The sequence below is a fragment of the Condylura cristata genome, unplaced genomic scaffold (genome assembly GCF_000260355.1).
Source record: "Condylura cristata isolate star-nosed mole 26May11 unplaced genomic scaffold, ConCri1.0 scaffold00011, whole genome shotgun sequence".
NCBI classification, from domain to species: Eukaryota; Metazoa; Chordata; class Mammalia; order Eulipotyphla; family Talpidae; genus Condylura; species Condylura cristata.
The window spans coordinates 30,286,737-30,310,027 of record NW_004567112.1 but is presented as its reverse complement, the minus strand read 5'-3'; the positions used below and the strand labels follow the sequence as shown (position 1 = coordinate 30,310,027).

Sequence of the window (23,291 nt, the reverse complement as noted above, 5' to 3'; positions counted from 1 at the left end):
AGGTGACCATATGGCGTGGCAGACCTCTCCTGACCTGCCCGCTACTCCCCTCAGCAGTGTACTTCATCCATCTGCCTGTTCTGCTCCCCACTCTGTCTCTGGTGAAGCCTCTTGCCACCCCTGAGCCTCTGGCCTGTACCCCAGTTATGAATGCACAAATAAATAAATCTTTAAAAAAAAAAGAAAAAAGAAAAAATATATATATGTCAGCAATTTATTTATGTGTGTTCAGAAGCCATCTGGAAGAGTTCCCTTTGACCAAAGCTGGAACAATTTAAGCTAAAATATTAAGTTGTGTTGGAGTATAACCTGATGCATAAAAGAAAACTATGTGTTTATAGTCTATGTATCTGTAGTATGATGATATATGTAAATCAGTAGGGGAAGGGACAATTATCCCTAGCAGAAAATTGTCCAATCATTTATATAGCTACTCTGTCTTTAAAAATGTGTGGTATAACTCTTTCTTGTTTAAATATCAGGTGACATAGTGACTTTCTTTCAAAGACTTCTATATAAAGGAAGAAAAAAGGAAAATAAATTTACAGTTGAGAAACATTAAACAAACAGTACCTCAAGTCAGGCAATCAAGGTTAGCATCAAAAGTGATAAGTCATTTGATGTGATGACTTATCCCAGAAGTAAATTTTTCTGGTCTAGTCATGACAATATAATCAGACAAATCTCAGTTGAGAGACATTCTACAAAATACCTGGCCAGTAATCCTCAACTTGTCAAGGTCATCAACAACATGGAAAATCTCAAGAACTGTTATAACCAAGGGAAACTTGTGTAAGCATGATTGGTAAATATGTGGAATACTGATGGAATCTTGGAATAGACAATGAGTATTAAGGAAAACTGAGGAAAAAATTAAAGTCTAGACTTTAATATTATAGCATTAGTAGTTGTGATAAATATTCTGTGCTAATATGTACTACGTGCATAATAATTCTGTAAAACTTTTTTAATATAAAATATCTTAAAACTACACATGGGAGAAAGAATAACATTGAAATCATTCTTAATTTCACCGGTCTTCCTTGGGTTAAAAAATATATATGTTGTATTTCTATCATCTGCTGCATTTTATAAAAAAATAATATATAAAGAGACTTTAGCCACACAATTTCACATTTCAGATGTGAAGATATTTATACTTCATCTTCTTTTAAAGAACGTGGTTTAGTTGAAGCAAAATATATTTTGAATGTTGAAAAATAGACTGTAGGTTTAGGTGGGATTTCTTAACCAACTAAGTGATCTGGAAACAACTCCTTTTGAAGTTCTAATACTCATAGATTTAAATAACTTCATGGATATGAATGTAGTTTGTAGACTATAGATTTCAGTATTAATATAAAGCAATGTCATTGCTTGTAGATTCACTAATTTCTTCTTCCAAGCAAAAATAAAAGAAGCTTTTGTAAGCAGGTTTATATATTAGTCAAGCCTTATGTATTAAATAAACTTACTTTTGGTTCTGAAATTTTCCTGAACAGTTTCTCTCTTCAACCTCAGGCAGCCTAATTGGAGTTTTACTCTGCAATTCTTACTTGATATTTTTCCAAATAGATAGCCTGAAAGTATAGTATAGAGTATCCTTGGTGTATCAGAGTCTTTAAACCATCTGAACTGACCACATATTTCAATTCTACAAATCTTTCAATGCCTGTTAAGCTGAGGTTATTTCTTTGACTACACCTGACTTTCAAAAGCAGATTCTAGCATCAGATCAGTTTCCTGAAAAGCTGAGAATAGTTTTGCTCATTTGTGAAATGATTATAGGTTCTGTGTATGGTGTTCCTGATGGGCTAGGAGATCTACCCTCATGTTGATGACCATATCCTAGAAATTTAGGTTCACCTGTAGACAATAGAAGCCATGCAGTTGTGTAGACAGAATAATTTTCTGCAGCACAGATAAATATGATTTAGCTGAGCATTTGCAGTCTTGAGGAAATATTGAATGTTAGGAGGTCCTGGAATGTCACCAAAGTAAATATGTGCAAATAGGGGGCATGACACTTCCTACTGATATCTACATGCAAATGTCCCATCAACATCTCAAATTTGACATTACTAAACTGAACTCTTCACTCCTTTTCCACCTTAGGTCATCCCCCCTTTTCTTGATAAATGACACAACTATCCATTCATTAGATCAAATCACTTTCCTGAAAGTCATCTTTGAATTCTCCCTTTGAATTCTCATCTTTGAAATCTGTAAGTCTCCTACCCTACTTGCAAACCCAGTTGATTAAATTGTTCTTAAATAATTATCAGTTTCCCTTCTGGTTCACCTACAATGTCACTTATTAGGCAGAGAAATGCCATTTATGAAATTGTTACTAACAGCTGATATACTCTGTCCCTATCCAATCCATTCTCCACAAAACAATCCAAGTTATTTTAAATGGAAAATATGGTCTTTTTTTGTTCTTTTTTCTTTTTTCTTTTTTTTTTTTTTCTTCAGCAAACCCCATCCAGGCTGCTTGTGTGCCTGCTGTGCTAAGTGACTCTCATTTCCCTTAATATCACATGCTTTCTTTCCCACCATTGGCTCTGCAGATGCTGGTTTCTGTATCTAACACAACTTGTTGTTCCCTTTCTCACTTTGTAGCAGTCCCTTTCAAATTCCATCCTCTACCTCATTTCTACCCTACTTTCAGAATCATCTGAGTGCCAACACTTACAAAAAGCATTCTCAGTCTTTCAAACCCCATCTCCAAAGTCTGGATTATGTACTTATTATAGGTACTCACATAACACCAACTCCTTTGTCTGCACCTCCTACTAACCTAGAAACATCAAGATAGCATGGTCAGCATTCATGTTCCTGTTATCTCTAATGCCTGACACAATGCTGGCACATAGTAGGTGCCCAATGAATAATTTTTGCATGAAAAATGAGGAACAAATTAATGCATAAAAGTAGGGGGGAAGAAAAGGAAATACCCCTAGATTTATAACAGTGAAAATTTTTTTGAGAAATTGTTTTAAATGTTGAGTCTTTTAATAGGTTTAAATGCAAAGGTAGAATTAGTCCTCTTCCTCTCTTTTCTCTCTCTTCATCTCTGTATGTATTTATGTGTGTATATGTGCATGTGTGCTTATAAAAAGGTAGGAGATGGTGAGGGAAACTCAGTGGGAAGAGCTCAGTTTATCTTGGCTTTCCTGTCAAGAGTGAGCATGGAAACCTGAAAGCCATACAAGGATCCTGTTACCCATATGTAGAACATTAAAACTTTGCTACTACTGATATCTTAGAAATATGACCCTCGACCAGTGCTGGATTACCAATGTACTGACTTGAGTTTAATGAATAAATCACTTGAGTGTTCCCACTTGAGTGACCTAAATAATCCCTTTACTTGGGATCTGTTCTTAACCTGGGTCAGAATGACCCATCAATTTCTGTGTTGGGACAGCAGAGTCTGGGATATGACGGGAAGAAATGCAGATAAATTCTAATGACGTTATCTTTTATTTACCCATATAAATTTTTCAAACCTTCTAAGTATAGAATAAAATAACTCATAATAAGTCAGAATAAAAAGACAATAACTATTAAAGGTTGTAGGTTGATTCAGCATAAAATATTTCTTCTTTTACATCCTACTAATCTGCAAATCTGTGTGATAGCATAATTGAACTTTTAAATATGTGAAGCTTTTTCCCTTTAACTCAAGTCAGCTTGGAAAATACAGCTATGTCTCCTCATACTGTTGCTCTCATCTTGATGAAGCCAAGCTGTTCCCTGAGGTCATGAATATCTGTTTTCCAGAAGAAAATTGCTAGCTCTTTAGCAGTTCAGGCAATCCTTGGTAAGTCTTCTTTTTCTGGGTTAAATTAATAATAAAGACCATCTACATGAAAATAGTGAGAAAAAGTTCTAATACTTTCCCCACATCATCAGACAAAATAAGAAGAAAAGTATTACTAGAATGATTGCTCATTATGTCAGTCACTGTTCTGGGGACCTTGCATACATTATTTTATTATGCTCATAACAACTTCGTATGTAAAGCATTGGCCTCACTCCTATCTTAAAGGTGAGGACCCCGAGACTAGGAGAGGACAAATAATTCTCTGAAAGTAAACCTACTTAATCCAAGGTAGAATTGGTTTTTGAACCCAGTTATTCTGGCAGCAGAGTGTGCTCCCTTTTAGTCTACCACACCCTCTCCTACACTACTTTGGTTTTGATTAAAAACTGATTGTCAAAAAAAAATAAATAAATAAATGTGGCCCTCCCTGGTAGCTCAGTGGATTAAAGCACTGCACTGGGAAGCTTAAGCCACTTCTGCATGAGTTTGATCCCGGCCTCCCCGGGAGGAGATCACAAGGCGTGGCAGACCTCTCCTGACCCGCCAGCTGCTCCCCTCAGCAGTGTACTTCGTCGATCTGCCTGTTCTGCTCCCCGCTCCATCCCTGTTGAATCATTTCACCCTCCACATCTCTGGCCTGTACCCCAGTTCTGTATGAATGAATAAATACATCTTTCAAAAAAATGTACAAAATGATGTAAAAATAAACTAGTATATATTTTTTAAAAAGTTGGAAAAATGACAACATTGCAAATTATGGTAAAGAGGTTGTATATACCAGGGAAATTGTTGAATAAAGACAACAATGAGAAAAAAAAACTGATTGTCTAGTTATACAAGTGGAGGAAGTAAATGTTTCTTTCTCTAGTTAGTAACCTGGTGGTGTAAAGTATGTACTGTAGAGCCAGCTTGTCTGTGGCCAACCATTTATTTTATTTGAACTATCATGTGTAGTTGAATTTCTCTGTGCCTCAATTTCTCAGGTGAAATTAGGGCTAGTAATGGGCCCAGAACTGTGGAGAGAGCTAAATGATTTTGCACCTGAAAAATATTTTGTGTCGTGAGTGCTCAGTTGTTCCTGTATATGTGCCATTGCTATTCTTGTCAGCAGGGCTTTTTCACAGAGAAGCAAGGACACAGAACATGAACAAAGCACGAGAGCCATCTAATGTTAACTCCTGTCCTCTGAAGTTCTCATAATGGAGAAATAGGAATATTGCATGACCATAAATGATATTTCTTATTAATCTACATAGGATTCAGCCAGTGCAGATGGCTGAGAAAGATGAGTTACTCACAAACAAGTTAATGAAAAGGAATCTGTTTCTTCTTTGGTCAGGGCAGTAAGACTGTTGTCTGCCTGCAACTCCTTGGGGGCAGAACCAGCAACTTAAAATATGATTATGGCCAATGGCCTTAGGCTTTCCCAGAGAAAAGGCCATCATGTTTCTTTTGGAGCCCATCCAAGCAACAAAGCCATTGAGGGCAGCAGGATGGGCCAGGGAAGGTAACCAGAATATTAGAGAGAATTCAAGTAGTTGGGTCATGTTGGTAGACTTTTTTTTTTTAATTTCTAGCTTAAAACTATCTATATTGCAAGCATAGTATTGGCTCCAAAAGACTATATCATAACCAAATTACACCAGCTAGCTGTGAAGTTACAGATCGGGAGGTTCCGACTACCTTAGGGTACATTTTGGTGACCAAAGAAATAAAAGCCTGTTAAAAAGTAATAGTTGCTTGGCCACACATGAGGTATTGAACCCCTGAAGTCATTTTCTGCTTTCCTTTATATAGCTTAATGAATCATCTTATTTAAATTTACTCTTGGGACTGTTGAGAAAGTTTTAAAAATCTTTGGATACAGTTTGTTGTGTCTAGCGATTATTTCTCATAGAAAGTTGTGCCATTTTAATCATCTGTGTGGAACTCTTCTCGTTAAAACAGACAGACAAAGCAAAACAAAACATAATAAGCTGAAGACACTGTTTAAAAAAAAAAAGAGGAAAACAACAAACAAAGATTAACATTAATAAGTGTTTAGGCCTTATGACCTGGCCACTCTCAAAGCCTGGGATAATATTATGGGTGGCTCGTCTCATGATTTGTGAAGATCCAGTGATTGCTGCCCTTTGTTTCTCTTTTGTTCTTATTTTCTTAATGTTTGTTCCTTTTCTCCCACTTTCTAATTGCCCTCCTTCTGGTCTGCAGTTTAGTCTTCTGGGAAAGCCCCTGGGTGACCCAGATCATCAACACCATCATTATTTCAGCAAAGCATTTGTGCTGTAACCTTCACAGGTTCCCCTCTCACCCTATTCTCCCATTTGTGCCTGCTCAGAAGCCCCACTGGGCCTCAAGGTATTGTTCATAGAAACTGGGGACCCAAAGTCTAGGCATACCAGCCACATTGGGCTTGTCTAGTAGCTCTCGAAGATGGAGGAGGCTTCCTTAATGAGGCAGGCTCCATGTTAATAGAACACAGTAAAAGATCTAAAATTATTCTTGGGACTGTTGAGAAAGTTTTAAAAATCTTTGAAGATTTACTTAAATTTATATATTTATATTTCATGATAAAGTACTTATTATTCATTGAATTTCTTTTATTTTTTTTAAAGATTTATTTATGTATACAGAACTGGGGCACAGGCCAGAGGTGCAGGGGTGGTGAGAGGATTCCCCAGAGACAGAGTAGGGAGAAGAACAGGCTGACTGATGAAGTACAGTGCTGAGGGGAGCAGTGGACGGGTCAGGAGAGGTCTGCCACGCCATGTGGGTCACCTCCGGAGCTGGGGATCGAACTCATGCTGTAGTGGCTCTAGCTTCTTCGTGCTATGCTTTAACCCGCTGCACCACCAGGGAGGGCTCTGAATTTCTTTTTATGGACCTAGAGATTAGCAATTTTTGTTTCTGTTAAGGACTAAGTAGTAAATATTTGGGTTTTGAGTACTTTCTTACTCCCTCACTTTGTAATACAAAGGAGCCATAAACAACACTAAGCAAATGGATGTGGCTGTGCACTGATAAAACTTTACTGATTGAAAGCAGCTTCTTTTGGCCTTGGCTATAGTGTGTTGACCCCTGATCTTCCCCAGTGCATGTGCTCAACTGTACTCACAGCCCACACTCATTTGCATCTTTGTCTTTCCTGTTGCCATGTTACATGGCTCACAAATCCTGAGAGTCACATGTTTCACAGAACTGCATAAGAATTCTTTTGTTGTATAGTCATTGGGGTCTTCTAAGTGCAGATAAAACATGAATTAGGTACCTAAAAGAGATCTGATGCCTCAGAATCATCAACAAGCACATGCATTAGGAGAAATTTCTACCATCATATGAAATGTTTTCTTCTAGAAATGATGAGAATGGCACACCTGTCAACAAGGCATTCATATCTGCATAGGCTCAGACAGAACTTGCTGAAAATCAGAATTAAAATATTCTTTTCTACCAACCCTGTAAGATCCTTGAATGGTAATGGAGGAGATGGGGGATTAGTGGAAAATATAATGTGTTTGGTATTGACAAATGTCTTAACTCTGTTGTTCTCTCCTAAAATGAAGTTGTTTTTTGAGCTACTCTATCCAAAACCTGGCTGTAATTTCTATGTCCTATGGGATGTTAATGCCACTTTACCTTTCAAAAAGCAAATTTTAAAGCAATTCCCAGATATACAGTTTCTCTTCCCAAATGGTAGGTCCCTGAACAGTGCCCATAAGCTTGTTTACTGGATGAATTTTATTCCAACTGTGAACTACTTATTCTAAGACTCCCAACAATTGTTCTTCTTAAAAGTTTGTCTTTCTCCTTTGGCACTATATGCTTTCTATCTGTCAGAAGTGATCAGTGTGATATCTGATTCTAGTAGAAATGAACCTTTGCTGTGTCTAAGACAACAGGAAGATTTTGATGTATTTTAGCTCTCTGGACCTCCCGCCTGAGCTGTCTCAACCCGTAAAGTCAACAGGAGCTTCAGAATTTCTTTACATCTCTACCTTGGGGGCATGAGCTTCCCTGTAGTTTTAGATTTTTCATAATTGCTGGTTTCATCCAAGAATGTCACTGTGTGAACTTTCTCAAGGTAATAATGTGTGCAAGTAGCAGGAAGCATTTTGAGGAAAGAAGAAAAGAAGAGGGTATCCTTCTATTCCTTCAGCATGATTGTGAGATGCTGCATTGAGTTTTCCTTTCAGTTGCCACTTTTATAGCAATTTCCTTAGGTGTTTCAGGTCATAGTTAATAAATAGAGAAACTATATCATGGCATACTTCTATGGCAAGGGATATTAATAACACTATGAAAAGATGATTAACAGAAAATTACAAACAGAATCATTCATTGAAGAGTAAATTTCCATCATAATGTCAGTTTAAAGACATATTAGTGTTTCTTTGGGCCTGAAGAAACCCAGTGATTGAGTAAATGATCTGCCTTGCCGGACTCCTCCAAGTGACTTGATTATGTAAGTTGTCCACAGGTTCAAGAACATGAAGTCCTAATTTCTCAGATGTCCTATAAAGGCATTATGTATGCCTGTTCAGAGTCCAAACTGAGTGCATTTAATGTTGCTTTCTAGATTTTCTGGAACAACACAGAATAAAACAGGAACAAAATAAAAAAAAAAAAAAAAAAACAGTTTGCCAAGCTCCAGTGAGCTAGCAGATTAAAGTGAACATTACTAAGGGAGAGATAGCAGCACAATGTGATAATTGATACAATTAAGATTGTTCCATTGGGTTTTCTAGAAGCACAAAAAATGAAAATCTCACTCATGAGAGTTTGGGGGTAGAAAGGAAAGCCTCCTCTTCATTTAGTCTTAGCACTAAATGACAAAATTCTAGCTTGTTAGATGAAAAGAGAAGAATAAGGACATATCAGGCAGAGGAAACGAAATATATAATTACCTAGAGATGAGCAGAAGGATGGAGAGTTGACAGAATGCTTGGAGCTGAGTATGTGAAAGGCAATGTTAAGGAAAAGGCCTCACAGGTTCATGAAGAATAAACACTCACCACCCTCTACATTTTCAACTGCTTCCCTGAAATGATATTGCCATCACATTTTCATTCAGAGTAAAAGTTTAAAAGCTCTGACTGATCTATTTTCCTTCATATACTACATCTATTACATCAGTAGGGATAGGAACTTAATGATTTTCATTTACATATTCAACAATCCCTTATTTTATAAAACACTGAATTTTAAGGTACTTACCACTTGATGACTTCAAATTTCTAGTTAAGTAAATGTTAATGAAGCAAAGAATGAAGGAAGAAATATTTGAACTTTTCGCCAGACAGAATTGGGTTGGTTTCTTGGTTCTAATTGTGCAACTCTGGGAAAGGCTCTTGATATCACTAGACCGTTACTTCTGGACAAAAGAAGCTAATATTGTGCCACTCATAGTATCTGCCACAGGCTCATTGAATATTAAATGATAGAAGTTTATCTCTTCTCAATTTCCAGGTATCTCTTATGACTACTTTTATTGCAATTTTAAATGCACTTCTATTTGACTTTTAGTTCCTTGTCTGCTGGCAATACACATTGGCTGGGAGGCGGGGAGGGGGATGGGAGTACTGATAAAACATTTTCTTGGTTTATTTTGCCACTTTTGCTTAGGTTCAGCTGGGTGTTGAGGACAGGGGCATGCATGGCTTCCATTTCAGCATCTTTAAGAGTGGGTTCTGAAAGAGGAAATTAGGAAAAGCAAAGAATGATTATCTACAGTGAGGAAATGCACTCAGAACTTAGGTCTGTTCTTCATAATATGCTACATTAACTGGTCTGGGCTTCAGTTTTCCCATTTCTAAAATGAAGACAAAAATTTTCCTACTTTATCATGTCCACTCCCATCATTCTTTTTCCATTTTTCAGTCTGTGACCAGTGCCTTGTTTTCCCTCATGTGGCTATTTGGAATTAATGCTTTTAGTGTGGTTATTTGGAATTAATGTTTTTAAGTACAATGACCATTTGCTTTGTAATTCTCCCCTACACCCCAGTTTCACATACCCTTTGTCTTCAATGGAGAATAATTCCAGGGTCAGTCCTACCCCATTTTTACCCCCATCTCCAGATATTCTTATACTCATGTATCCTTTCCAGTGAAATCAGCTTTTCTAGAAGGAAATACATCTATTATTCAATTCTGCCTAATGATAAAGTAATTAGGTATGTTTAAGATACTGATTATAATTTAGATACACAACTGGAAATTATTTCTGATGCTTTCTTGTGCCTTGTCAGTCATTTGGGTAGAAATACTTGAGTTGTTTTACCTTCTGTATAAGTTAAACTTGCATATGACTGTAACAACACCAGCAGCATTGAGTAAACTATTTTAATTGGACGGAAATGGTGCCTGTTTTTATTCTTTCTGTAAATTCAAGCAAGACATGCCACAGCTATCCTGATGCCATGGTGTTTACCTTAAAGTTATTGGGCTCTTTAATTGAATGTCTTTTGACTTGAGTATTAATGTTTTTCTAGTATACAGATTTTGCAGCTGGGTTTTCTGCCACCATGAGTCAGAGGTGTGTAAGCAGCAAGGCTCTCTGCTTATGGACAGAGTCAAACTCAGCAGGAACAGATGATACAGTAAACATTAGCTGTTTCTGTCGAACCAACTCACAGTAGAGGGTCTGCAATACCTGTGACCTCTGCCCTGTGTAACATTTTTTACACAAACTGAGCAAATCATGTCCGCTCAATCGAAGTATAGGTCTGCCACTTAATAGTTCTTGGGATTGGGAAGGTCACTGAGTCAGGGATTCTAAAATCCTCCAGAAAGAGGATGGTCCAGGAAGAAGGATGACTGATTTTTTGTGTGTGTGTGTGCATACAGAACTGGGGTACAGGCCAGAGGTGCAGGTTTCGGTGAGAGGATTCACCAGGGAAAGAGTGGGGAGCAGAACAGGCCAACTAACAAAGTACACTGCTGAGGGGAGCAGTGGGCGGGCAGGCAGGAGAGGTCTGCTGGGCCATGTGGATCACCTCCAGGGCAAGCGGGGATCAAACTCACATGCGAAAGTGACTTTAGCTTCATAGTGCTGTGCTTTAACCCGCTGCACCACCAAGGAGGGCCCAGAATGACTGATTCTAAATCATTGTTTCTTGCTCCTCTCCTTTCTCTCCCTTTTTCCTATCACATTCTTATTGCCTCCCTTTCCCACTCTTCCTTCTTTTTGTCTCTTCTTCTCTATTCTTTCAAGAAATGCTAGTGATTACAGTGGAAGAGTAGGTAGCTGAAATATGGAAGAAGCACATTTTCTCAAATCTTCAACTCCTTGAAAATAGCAGGGTGGCATTGTTGTCCAGAGAGGATGGAGACACGCCTATCACCCCCATAGTCAACTCCTCTAGCAGGGTGGATAAACCTATCTCCATTTTTCGTAACTTTCCCCTTGGCCAGAAACCTTAATAATGTGCCATAGTCACTAAAATACTTACATTATATCAAGTCACTGTCAGGTAGAAAGAAAGGTGGTCTCTCTCTTGCATCATCATACTGACAGCTATTCTCTGAAGTTTTCTTTGTCACCTCCCTAGTCTTGTATACAAGCAGATTATTCTCTGTCCCATCGCACATTACACTATGCTCATAGCTGTTTTTTCACTTAAGTAACAGATTTAATGAGATATATTTTCATCCACACGTCATGAATTCCAATGACTTGCAGTGTACTTGCAGATTTTTGCACCCATTACTACAATAAATTTTAAATTATTTATATCACCCATTAACAGTACCCCATTTCTTGATTTACCTACACCCCCTTTCTACTTCCCTTCTGGGGACCAGTGTAATTAGTTTTATAGTCCAAGAGTTTATTTTTGTTTTACATAGTTATTCTGTTTGATTTTTCTGTGTACAGTGTATTAGTGAAGTCATACACTGTTTGTCTTTCTCTGACTTCTTTCACTAAACACTAGTATATATTCACTAAACTAGCCCCATTCCTCTAGGTCCATTGTTAAAGTGGTAAGAGTGCAACATTTTTTATAGCTGAATAATATTGCCCATTTGACAACTTAATTCTTTACAGTTCTTGGCTATTATTAATAATGTTGCAATAAATATGCACAGCTCTTTGAGTTATTGTTCTTGTGTTTGGGGGAAAATACCCAAAAGTACATAACTGGATTAAATGGAATCTCTATTTTAATTTTTTTGAAGAGTATTGCTTTCCATAATGGCTACACTAATTTGCCTTACTACCAACAGTAGTAAAGGCTCACTTCTCTCCATATCGTCTCCAACACTTGTTTACTGATGTATAGATAACAGCAATTCTTACATTCAATGGCCATACTGAATTCCCCTACTAATAAGAAATAATAAGAATTCATTAATATCTTTCATGTTTGTTTTATGATAAAATTGATTTCTATGCACTCTGTATATTTTAAATATTAACCCCTGTAAGATCTATGCTATGCAAATATCTTCCATTTGGGAGGATCACCTCCTTTGGATGTAAGTTTCTTTTGCTGTACAAAGGTATTTTAGTTTATTTTTGTCCCATTTATCTAACTTTGGTTTTGTTTCCCTTGTCTTTGGAATGGAGTCCTCAAACACATCTCTAACTCTGCTACTAAGGAAAATAGCACCTACGGTTTCTTTTATGTATTTTATGATTTTACTTTTGACATCAAGTCTTCAATGCATTTTGAATTAATATTTAGATATGGAGTGATGTAGTGATCTAGTTCTGTTCTTTTGTATGTGGTTATCCAGTTTTCCCAGAACTGTTTGTTGGAGAGATTTGCCTAGCTCTATTTCAAGTTTTTGGTCCCTTCACTGTAACTTTATGGTCCATACATGTGTAGTTTTCATTTCTGTGCTCAATTCTGTTCCAGTTATACTTACGTCTATTTTTATTTCAGTACCAACCAGTTTGAATCCCTCTCACTTTATGATAGTTTGAAGTTGGGGAGCATGATACCCTCATTTTTCTTTTTCCTCAGAAATGATTTTATTTTGGGGGTCTTTTATAGTTTCAAATATTTCATGATTCTTCTATTTCTGTGAAAAATGCTATTGGGAGCTTTTTAAGGATTGCTTTGAATCTGTATCATTTTAGGTAATAGAGCTATTTTTAAAATGCTAATTCTTTCAGTTCATGAACACAAAATGCCTGTTCCATTTCTTTGTGTCCTTTTATCAATATCACATAATTTTGGTATACAGGTCTTTAAGGTATTTCTATTTGATGAGATCATAAAAAAAGATTATTTTCCTGATTTTTCTTTCTGCTATTTCATTATTTGCTTATAGATATGCAACCGAATTTTATATTTTAATTTTTTAGCCTGCCACTTCACTGTATTTATTTGGTATTTCTAATAGTGTTTTGCTGGAGTCTCTAGTATTTTCTGTGTACATTACCATATCTCAGCTGATACATTACTTTTTTCTTCTCAATTTGGATATATTTTATATTCTTTACTTCTCAAAGTGCTCTTACCAGGACTTCCAACAATATATTGCATACTTGCTTTAAGAATCTACATCCTTGTCTCGTCCCTGGTCTAAGACAAAAAGCTTTGGTTTTCACCATTGAGTATAATGTTCATTGAAATTTGTTGTATTTATTCTTTATTAAGTTGAATTAGCTTCCATTGTTGAGGGTTTTTAATCATAAATGCTCACTTTTTCAAATGCTTTTTCTGTATTTATTGATATGATTGTATGATTTTTGTTTTCCTTTTGTTCACACTGTTACATTTTTTATTTGCTTGTATTATACCATTCGTGCATCCCTGGAATAAATCTCACTTGACCATAGTGTATGGTTTCTTTAATGTACTATTGTATTTAGACCACTAATATTTTGTTGAGAAATTATACATCTATGTTCATAAGAAATGTTGGTCTGTAATTCTTCTTCTGTAATGTCTTATCAGGTTAATGTTGGCATCACAGAATGTGTTTGGAGATTTTCCTCCTTATTAATGTTACAATGGAATTTGAGAAATATTAATATTAATTCTTCCTTGAAAGTTTGGTAGATTCACTAATGAAACCATCTGGTCCTGGGGTTTTGTTGCAAGTGATGACTTTAATTACTGTTTCAACTCCATGACTTATAAGGCATCTATTTAGATTTTCTCTTTCTTCCTAAATCACAGTTGGAAAATATATTTCTATGAATTTGTTCATTTCTTCTAGACCAATTTAATGCCATATAAGGTTCGTAATATTCCCTTACAATCTACATTTCTATAATGTCTGTTGTAACTTATTTTTAATTCCTGATTTTATTTACTTGCCTGTCATCTAATTTGTTATTTACAAATTAGAATCCTAGTGCTAAAGATTCAGATCTCTAGCTCTAGAGTGGCACTCATCATAGGTGTGTTTAAAGATTTCCACAGGTATTTTAATGAGTCAGGTTGGGTGTCAGATAGCACAGAGCATAATTCTTATTATGCTCAAAAATTGTCAGACCTTTTAACTATAGAGAAGGAAGCAAAAGACTGGCTTTATCTTACGCTTGAAAACTTGCCAATTGATTTATTTTGATGCAATTTGCTTTCTACTTATAATTTATTTGTGGTAGAAATAGCACTTGGAAAGCCAGTGCATGTTAGACATATCAATGAAAAGACTCAAGGTTTTTCATTTTTTTCAAAATGTGTTTTATAACCTTCACTTATCTGTAGTCAGCCAGAGCTGTACTGTTTGGAAAATGAGGGAGAGAGATAAGGGATTATTACAGGAAAGGCATATATTTGGTGGGGAGGGCAGGGGAAGAAAATGAAATTTCAGGTTGCAAATAAATGTGTTTATGAATTTAAACTGTTATTTCCCCCTTAAATATCAAATTTTATGGATTAATGCACATCTAAGAATACTTTGCATGGAAATAAGATAATATATAATTTTGAATATCAACATTTTATTATGAAGTAATTATTTTACTCCTCCAAGTTTTTTTTTTAAATAGTGCCCTTCTACAGAGGCCTGCAAAGATCAACAGAATCAGTCCCTGGGATTAGAGGGCCCTTATCTAAGAAAAGTGCTACCTCTTTTTACTATTCTACCAGGCAGAGGTTCAACTGGTAAAATGTCATTAGTCATCCAACCCAGAAGCTGTTGAGTTCAACAAAGAACTATTGAGTATCCTTCTCTGTGTAGACCAAGAGTGAATCAGGAACAGAGAGGCAGGTATAGAGATGATATACTTGCCTTTATGGGGTTCTCAGTCTGGACTTTAAGGAAAGAGATACATGTGGTTTTGGTACAACATAAGACACTTATGGAAAATATAAGTGGTATATAAAAGAATTTGAGAGGATTTTCCAGTCTGAGTATTCATTTATTCTGAGTTTTTATGGGTAAAGGGATATATTCATATACTAGTGCTACCCATAACAGGCCAGTTAGCTCTTTGCTGTTTTTTGGGTTTTTTTAAAGATTTATTTATTTATGCATACAGAGCTGGGGTACAAGCCAGCTTGTGCAGGGGTGGTGAGAAGATTCACCAGAGACAATAGGAAACAGAACAGGCCGACCGATGATGTACACTGCTGAGGAGAGTAGCGGGAGGATCTGGAAAGGTCTACCTCACCTTGTGGATCACCTCCAGGGCAGAGATCGGACTCATGCTGAAGTGACTTTAGCTTCTTGGTGCTGTGCTTTAACCCACTGCGCCACCAGGGAGGACCCTCTTTGTTCATTTTGTCAAGTTAAAAATCATAAGTGCTGATTCCAATATTCTAAATAGTTTGTCTTTCCTTCAATTATGTTTCCTATGTAGGGTTCATTTGCAATTAGTTGCAAGTCCCTAATATTTTAATCTATCCCAGTCATTTGTTGATGTTTAGGGGGAAAATACAAGAGGTCTTCTTTATTTCCAAATAATTTAATACTTAAATAAACCCACTTAAACTTAATCCAGTTAAATTGAGACAAAAGAGTCAGAAGACCACAATCAAAGAGAGACTGACCTACACGGATTATGAGACTGACAAGAGGAATAGAAATAAATGCTTAGGATTAGGCAAGGAAGAATATTGCTGTAGTCTCAAGTTTTATAAATAGGGTACTCATTAGTGAATATTGTTATATTATGATGACTTTGCTTCTTTATATAGAGTTTTTTGTTTGCTTTTGGTTGTTTTTTTTTTTTTTTTTTAGATTTATTTATGCATACAGAGCTGGGGTACAAGCCAGAGGTGCAGGAGAGTGAGAGGATTCACCAGAGACAGAGTGGGGAACAGAACAGGCAGACTGACGAAGTACACTGCTGAGGGGAGCAGCAGGCAGGTCAGGAGAGGTCTGCCACGCCATGTGGGACACCTCCCTGGGTGGGGATCAAATTCATGCTGAAGTGGGTTTAGCTTCTTAACGCTGTGCTTTTAACCCACTGCACCACCAGGGAGGGTCCATTTACATCACTTTTAATGACAGGGCCTCAGATAATGAACACTTGGATCAGAAAGAGTCCTGTGGTACAGTTCAGTTGAATTTTAGAATAATTTATCAGTATAGTCATGCTTCCATTTGACACCTACTGGTGTTAACCACAGAGGGTGTGATTTACACATTTTGAATATAAGAACATTTTTGTTCCTATGTATGACTTACAAATCTGTGTGTATGACAGTGTGTGTGCATGAAAGCAGGAGAGTGGAAAATAAGGAGGTAGGGAGAGAAAGAGAGGGAGACTCTCATTACGTGGATGGCTACACATTTAGGGAAGTCATTCTTAAATTTGGTGTCTTAGGCTTAGTTAAAACTGGTGGTACAAAAGAAAGTTTCCCAGGAGGGCAGTGGAATCCTCAAGTCCCATGTTTGGAGGGAATGTTGATGTGCCTGTTAGAACATTTCTCATTGCCTCACACAGAAGGACTTAAAGCCAACATAAGCACACATCTCTACCATTAATATCCCAAGGGAAATGGTATAAGAAGACTGCATCAATGATTTTCTTTTGTATCACATTTTTTTTCTGGCACTATATAGCTTTAAAGTTGTTTATTTCTGGAGAAACATCTAAAATTCTAAAGATTTACAATTTCCAAAAGCCTCATTGTGAAGCATACAGGACCTAATTGCTGTCTACCTTGGTAGACAACACTGTAACCCACAGGTTATTCAAGGATTCTGTCTCTAGGAATCAGGAGCACAATTTTCTTCTCAAAGTGTACCTGTGAGGGAGAGTGTGAAAGACATAGTATATGTCCCAAGAAATACCTCTTGAATTACATTCATCAAAACATCTGGCAAGGAAGTTCACAACTATTAGTTTTAAAAAAATCATCTATCAGGTCTCTCCCTGGTGGTGCAGTGGGTTAAAGAACAGCACTGAGAAGCTAAAGCCACATCAGCATGAGTTCGATCCCCACTTCAGAGGTGATCCACATGTTGAGATAGACCTCTCCTGACCCACCCACTATTCCCCTCAGTAGTGTACTTTGACATTCTGCCTGTTCTGCTCCCCACTCTGTTTCTGGTGAATCCTCTCACGGCCCCTGTACCTCTAGTCTGTACCCCAGTCTGTATGTATAAATAAGTAAATAAATAAATAATCTTTTAAAAAATCCTCTATCAAAAGTAAAAAGTACAAAAACACTTTATTAAAGATTATAACATAAAAATAGTTTCTTCCAATATAGTTCTCAGGCATAGGCATAGTCAGTGACTGCTTTCTTTGAAGGCTTGTTTTCACCAAAGAGCAGAATAGTCTGAAGTCCCATTTTTAATTTGAACACTGGCTTCCTAGATGGTAGAATTTATCCTAGATTTATTGAACCTCTAAATAAATCTACAAGGTTTGTACTATTTTCACTTTACTAATAAAAATAAATGAAATGGGCATCATGTGGTAGTGTACATCTGTTCCCCTAAATCATACACAATATTGAGAATCAATGTTCACTCAATTTAAAAATATGTGTATTTGTTTTCAACGGATGAGAGTAGATAGAAAAAGTTGTAGCTGGTGTTTAAACACAGGTGCATACAACAACCAACCAGCAACATTTCTCCGAGGGAAGAGGATTTCGGGGAAGACGAAGTTCTGCAAAAGTCAGCTCTGATCTTTTGTAGAATCTCAGGCTAGGCCACTTGCCATTAAAGGACTTTCTTCGGAGGTCCAGTCTTACTTTCTGAAAACTCACCATAAAGTTACCTTGTCTATTTTCCATCCTTATAATGTGAAATACATTCCTATTAAAAGAAAGTGAGTCCTATGCATACAGAAAAGGAAAATAACCCCAGCAGGAAGGTTGGAGCCAACAAAATTTTCTTTACTGATTTTCACTTAACCAAAGGATCATTTTGGCCTCAAAAGTGATGTAATCTGTTTTTATAAGTGGGAATGCAAAACTATTAACTTCCCATAGAATAATAACGGTTATCATAATTTAGAAAGGATTGATTTAATTTGCCAATGTTCAGTCATTTGTTAACTCCCATAGTAATTATATAAGGTTCAGCCTAATATTTAACGGTTATTCTGTTTTGGAGACACATTGTATATCTAACCCACAGCTTCTTTTTAGCTAATGGTTAACTCAAGTAAGGCATTTACTGCTTTCTAAAGGAGTTAAACTGAAGTAAGTATAGACAAGTTGATTGGAAAAACCTTTGCAGTATATAAAATCTACATGACAGGAGCCCAGAGAGTTAATGGGACAGCATTCATGGTTCCATCTGAAGAGCTCATGCAGGTTCCCCAGTAGCCTCCAGCTCACCAAATTAAAGGTGTTTATTTCACTTGGCATCTCAGAAGCATTCAATAGGCTGTTCTGTTAGAAAAGCCTCTATGCTTCATTCCAAAATACCAACATGTTTTGTATTGTTTGTTTCTCCTTTTTGTTTCCTTGATCTTTTTTCGCCTCCTCTGCAAGATCCTCTTCTATCTTACATGAAATTTTAGAGTACCTCAAAAATTTATCTCAGATATTATTAGCCTCTACTTTGTCATGGAACTAGCTTATAACATACTTTCTTTCAGTAGATGTCTCTAAACATGTATATCTGGAGTCCTATCACATCACCAGAGTTCAAATCTACATAACTAAATATCTACTTGACATATCTACTTGGTTATCTTGTCCATGTCCAAAGCTGACTATCTTTCCTTCCAAGCTGAATCCTCCTCCACTGTGTTCTTAGTTAATAATAGCATCTTCATCTAGTCCTAAAGTATTTCAGCCTAACTACATTTCATTTCCATCTCTTACTCTCTACTATGGTTATCACTACTGTCGTACAAACATGTATCATGACTTTCCTGATATGTCATATTCTCAAACTTGAACGCTGTATCTACCTTGTCCTTCTAATCTTTTTCCCTTCTTGCAAAGAAATATAAATACCACATCACATTCCTCACAATTCAAATCCTTCAGTACGTTCTTGCTTTGGTAATGACATGTTCATTGTAAAGCATGTCACCTGCACCTCTATTTTGCTCTGCTAAGCTGCTAAAGACAAGTAAACCAGGTATGCAGATGCCCTTCAGTAGAAGATACCTCCCAGAGTCTTGAACATGAAATTTTATCCCCTAACACAAGACCTTTACAAAAATCATTTTCTTTTCCTATACCACTCTTCCTGTTCTTATTCCTCTTGTCTGAACTTATACTCAGGTCTCTGATCTCTGGTCTCTCTGAGTAAACCAGGTTTCTGTATTAAATGCTTTTGTAGAATTATCAAACTCCTTGTTATAATATATTACAGTTGGCCTTTCTCAGATTCCCTTTATTCAGACAGGAAATTGAAGTTTGTAAAGGAAAAGTAATATATCTATGGTCATTCATGTTAAAAATAGCTAAAATTAAAGTCAAATCTATAATTGCCAGATTTCCAAGCCTTGGTTTCTACACCTTGTCGTTCTAGTTCTTATGTGACACCCTATGAATCAAGGCATTGATAGTACCATCATTGTTGCTAGCCCTAGCTCTAAAAATTCACACAGTCTTTAAAGTTTTAATTTCACTCTTGATTTAAACTCAGCATTGATTTTGTAAATTTCCCCAGGCTGTATTTGACTAGCTTCAAATAAGAACAAAACACCAAATAGATTTTATGTGGAAATAATTCTGTTTAGAGGATATAGTTTTATTTATTTTTTTTTAAAGATTTATTTATTTATTCTTACAGAACTGGGGTACAGGCCAGAGATGTGGAGGGTGAGAGGATTCACCAGGAACAGAGTGGGAAGCAGAACAGGCAGATGGACGAAGTACACTGCTGAGGGGAGGAGTGGGGGGGGGGGGGGAGGGCGGCAGTACCATGCGGGCCTCTTCCAGGGCTGGGGTTCGAACTCATGCGGAATTGGCTTAAGCTTCTTAGTGCTGTGCTTTAACCCGCTGCGCCACCAGGGAAGGCCTTATTTATGTTTTAATAGATGTTTTATCCATCATTTTCATAATTCTTTATGCTGTAGAGACTGGGTGGGGTATATTATAATCGGCAAGTCATGCTTATTAAATTATAATCATCAACTCACAGGAATTGAGAGGAATGATTCCATTCCTCATAATTGGTATAGCTACTTAATTGTTTCCAAGTTCTGATGGAAATTTTAATGAGCTTGCAAACATGGGGGTGGAAAGGATGACATTATTTAAAATGATAATGTGGCTAAAAAATTTCTCAATGATACATGTTTTATTTCTTTGATTTGCATCTTTCTAAATGTAAATGTGAACTAAAACTTTCTGGGGTCACATGATTGCTGGTCTCCATTTATTCAACAATATGAATAACGTGATATCACTTTTAGATTTACTTTCTGTTTTCCAGTACTTTAGTCTGAATGATGATATTGAAGATGAAAATAAAGCACAGGAAGAAAGGGAAGAGAGCATAGTTCCTATAAAACATTGTTTCCAAAACATTTCCACAGGAAAATGGAACTAGAAAATGAGTGATCCTATTTAAGGAGCCAATTCAGTACATAGTCTCAGGAAAGAAAATAGGTCCCAGAATTCAGGCTCTGTATATATAGGTCTTCATCAAAGTCTATTGTGTCTGATACTAATTTGCCTAGTTAAAAAGGGAGTAGTCCAACTGTGTCTGCAGGTACAGGAACACTGTAAGTCATGGGCTCATTTCCAGTGACTTAGAAGCTGATGGAATATTGTGGCAGCACCCAGAAAGACTTAGATGGAGAATTCTGTGTCTGTGAGCCAACATTTAGCCTGGTTTTCTGACCATGGATGGCATCAGTGAACTGAGTGAGCTGGGGCAGAACACAGAACTATCTGCACTGGCACAGACATGCAGGGCATTGAGAACACAGGACAAATCCAATCTGCAGATATCTTCCTAGAGTCAACCCCAACATTCTGCATATCACCAAGGAAGACAGGATGATGTGGAGAGAAGATGAGCAGTGAAGGCATCTGCCTCTTCATACATTTTTCTGAGGTTAGAGAATAATTTTCCTGTGACCCTTTGCCCTCTATAAAGGATGTTGTGAGTGCAAATTCACAGTGAGGAGGCAGGTGTAGAAGAAAAAGCCTCCGTGACAGGTGTCAGGGGAGGAATTCAAGAATGCATGGGGTCAATTGCAGGTAGTCAAGTCAGGCAAGGAGAATTTATTTAAAGCCTGGGAGAAACGTGTTGTGAATAAAGAAGAAGTGTTAAACCTTAAGAGCATCCCGGGGTGAGATTTGATGTATCATACACAGCTTAAAGCAGAAAATTGTGATACAGCCAGAGATAGATATTTATTCACTAGGCAACCAGCCTTTGTGTATCAATTATGTGGGAAGTCTATTCTAGGTGCTGGGGAAACAATAGTGAGTCAAATGAACAAATCAACAAAAGAACGTGGCCCCTGTGCCAATGATGTTTGCAGTGAAGAACAGGACATTTTTAGCTGGTGATATTTAATTTCAAATCAAAATTATGAGCAAGCATTTAAAATACAAATATAGGAACAATATTCTAGGAAGAGAAAGAGAATAGCATTTATCAAGGTACTGAGGTCTTAAAAGTTAGGTATGTTTTAAAAAAAGAAGAAGAATGGTTAGTCCAGGTGAATGGTATCATATTAGGCATGTCCTTTTAGATCATATTAAGAGTTGAGATGTTTTTATAAGTTTAATAGAGAAGCAATAAGAGGCTTTTAAAGAGGCATACCTAAATCTAGATCTATTTGTATGTATTCATTCATGTACATATACAAGCATGTGTATGATTTAATCTTTGTATTAAAAAGTTTATATTGCCTGCTACATGGAGAATGTCTTTGGGAGCATAATCATAAAAGAAAGGCAGAAGATAAGAGGCTATGTGCTAGTTTATAGTCTGTATATTCTCTGTGTGTGCCCTATATTCCTTTACTTTCCAGGATTAATATTTTCGTTTAAAGATTTATTTATTTGTACATACAGAACTGGGATATAGGCTAGAGGCTCAGAGGCGGTGAGAGGCTTCACCAGAGACAGAGTGAGGAGCGGAACAGGCAGATCTATGAAGTACACTGCTGAGGGGAGCAGCGGGTGGGCCAGGAGAGGTCTGCCACACCATGTGGTCACCTCCGGGGCAGGCGGGAATCGAACTCATGTGGAAGTGGCTTTAACTTTTCAGTGCAGTGCTTTAACCCGTTGCGCCACCAGGGAGGGCCAGGATTAATATTTTTACAACTATAAATTACATAAAATAAACCACTTAAAATTTACTATTCCATACATATTGACATATTCAGCCAAGAAGTTATCATTCATATTTCAGACAATGTACATGTCTGTAACTCCTAAAAGTTTCCTCCATCATACCCAATTCTGACACCATATATCCATTTGAATGCTTTCCCTTACTATGGATTAGTTCTGTCCCAACTTGAGACCTACTAAGTCAATAACCTCGGTGGGGGGAAAGTAGGTGACAGCGTGTACTTAGATAATTCTTCAGGTGACTCGAATGCACACTAATATTTGATAACTACTGCTTTGTAGTAATACAAGAGTAGACACAGATGCGATTAATGTTGTATACATTTGTGTATATAAAAATGGAGATGATTTCTTCTATGCTGACTTCCTGTCCTGCATAACCTCTACGGAAATCTGAGAGTAAGGGAGGAAGAGAAGTCAGATGTGTGGAGAAAGTGTGGATAAATAATGGGGAAAATGTAGAAGCAGGTTGATGAGATTATTAGTCACTATTACATGTTGACTTAACCATGTGATTGCCAACCTTTATTGGCATCTGTCATCCCAGTTATGTTACGTCTCTTCTAGTTCTGAGCTTCTCAAATTAGAATCATGAAGAAGGCAGTTTCTTGGATTCGTACACAGCTATTTTACCAAATGGATAAAAGGGAGGGAAAAGGGATACAATAGTTGAGGGTATTTACAAAGTAATGAATGTTTGTAATCATGGATCATGGTCTCTGTGCTGTGCATAAAGGAGAAACAAGAAAGATAAGTAAGAGAAAAGTCTGGGCATATAGGAAAAAAAATTATTTTGATAAGCTAAAGAACTGTTTCAGT

The 23,291-nt window shown here is 36.9% G+C and overlaps 1 protein-coding gene across 2 annotated transcripts in view; it reads left to right on the top strand.

Moving 5' to 3' along the window:
* NRG3 (neuregulin 3) overlaps window positions 1-23,291 on the top strand; it is an 845,535-nt gene that overhangs the window by 786,923 nt on the left and 35,321 nt on the right. The window lies entirely within an intron of this gene.